At 34.1% G+C, this 2,139-nt stretch overlaps 1 protein-coding gene across 1 annotated transcript in view; it reads right to left on the bottom strand.

Annotated features, from left to right (window-relative positions):
* The window catches only part of LOC102676641, a 67,858-nt gene that overhangs the window by 24,710 nt on the left and 41,009 nt on the right, over positions 1–2,139 (bottom strand). The gene's annotated exons all lie outside the window — the stretch shown is intronic.

The following is a 2,139-nucleotide window of genomic DNA, read 5'->3' as shown; positions in this document are numbered from 1 at the left end:
AAAGAAGAAGAAAATAAAGAGGAGGAGGAGGAGGGATAGGCTTGCCGCTAATGAAGCGGATGGTTTTATCCGCTTTGAGCGGCTCCGGGCTTCTGTTTCGCGGTTGAAAAACTCGGAGGAATTTTGCGGAACGCTCGGGTCTTCGGTGGTGACCCATTAATGGAACGATGATTTGTACGATTGGTCAGTAAGATGGGTCAGATGAAGAGGGATGAAGGAGGGTGAAGATCGGTTAGTCGAGTTATCGAGTCGAGTGAATTGATTATATTTAGAATGGAGAGAGATTAGTATTTTTGGAAGATTTGAGGAAATAACGAAGTATTGGTCATAAAGATTGAATGGATTTTAAAATCTTAAAAAAATGTAGAATAGTGCAAGATTTTTTGTATAAAATTTTGAATTTAATGAAAGAAATATATATTTTTCATCGTGATTGATTAATTAGAATTAATTGATGGAAATAATAATAATAAATAATGAAGAAATTAATCTATTAATTATCTATTAAAAACGAAGAAAGAAACATTATGATTTTGAATTAATAAAATAATTCACAGAACGATGAAAAAGTATCAAAACTAGAGAAAGTACAAAATAAAGTTCTCGATGAAATTATTGAAGTAATTACATTAATTTTGTACAACAGCGTTCGCAATTATTTCACCATGAAACAACGTAACAATGTGAGCTATTCGTCGCGTGAAATTATATCCTGAAATTATATCCCAACATGATGTATTTTATACATAGGAAACGTGTGCAAATGTAAATGAATAAAGGTGTCTAAAGAGAAGTTCGTTATTAACGAAATTTATGGATTGATAAAAATACAGTTCTATATCCGGGGGAGGAAGTTACACGCTCGAAGTTAAATTAAAAAGTTTCGTTGGTCAGTTTTTTTCCATCCTGTCCATGAATAAATAAATTGCGCCAGTTATTTTTTCATTACGGCTCGTCAAACGTTTTTCAAACATCTCTCCAAGAGATATCTTATCCTCAATGATAATAAATAACATCTTGGTCGATCCAAACATTTCGTTTCGCTTTAAATCTTCGACGTTTCAAATTTTTCCAATATTTCGTAAATTTAAAAAATTTCTAAATATCATCGTTCGATATCCTTTCGAAAGATTTTTAATGTTTAGAAAAAACTTACTTTCTCTTCCTATCTTCCTTCTTTTCCAAATTACAAAGGGGAATTTTTCCCCTAACATTTAAAACTGGAAGGGTTCAAGAAACATCTCGGCGCTGCCTCATTAAATATACCAGAACCTCCATAGCCCCTGGCGTGTCATAAATTCACGACAAAAGAGCCCGTGACCGGTCGTATAATTCCTCGTTACGACTTCGTCTTGCTACGACTTCGAACACCCGATTCACACGAACAAGACCGGCTTTATATTCCTCGCGAATGTATATCGGTCACGTTTGTACCCGTGTGTATATAATTCTTATATAATAGCGTCTCAATGCGGTGGACGCGTTCTAACAATAACATTAGGTCGTCGTATGAGTTCCTTCCTGTCGATTTCGATGTACAGGAAGTTCGAGAAATCGATAAAACCTATGATTCTTGAGATTACAATTACAATGGCATTATAATTTTTCCATCGCAAAAATTTTCGTCATTATAACGAAAAATATATCGCATAGAGTTGATAGTGTTGGATATGTGCATCTAGCGAATCATTTGAACAAACGTATAGAAGCAAACGTGTTGAATAATTATCAGGGAAAAGTTACATTGAATTATATTTTATTCGACGAACAATGAATAAATTATTTAGCTTCGATATAAAGCCTCGACTTATTTGTTCGAGCCCAATAATTTGTTGGCGGCAGATACAACACTGAAACTGCGATGCAACAACTATTTTTCGTTAATAATTCGTTAACAAAGTTGAAATGAAAATTTTTGCGAAGGAAAAAGAATTTTCTTGAAATCACCAGTTAAATCTTAACTTTTGAGATGTCTTCTACATCTTGTGGAAGATGTGAAAAGTTTCGAGGAGAGAAAGGTTCCGTCTTAGACAATGCGACAGATGATAAACGAGCTAAAAAAAGAAGTTGAAGGTTGGGTGCATGCACGTGGTCTTGATAGTTTCGTATGAAAAATCGACACATAGTTTAGGTTATATA

This window comes from Apis dorsata, unplaced genomic scaffold (assembly GCF_000469605.1).
Source record: "Apis dorsata unplaced genomic scaffold, Apis dorsata 1.3 scaffold_132, whole genome shotgun sequence".
Lineage (NCBI taxonomy): Eukaryota > Metazoa > Arthropoda > Insecta > Hymenoptera > Apidae > Apis > Apis dorsata.
This window is presented reverse-complemented; position numbering and strand designations above follow the sequence as displayed.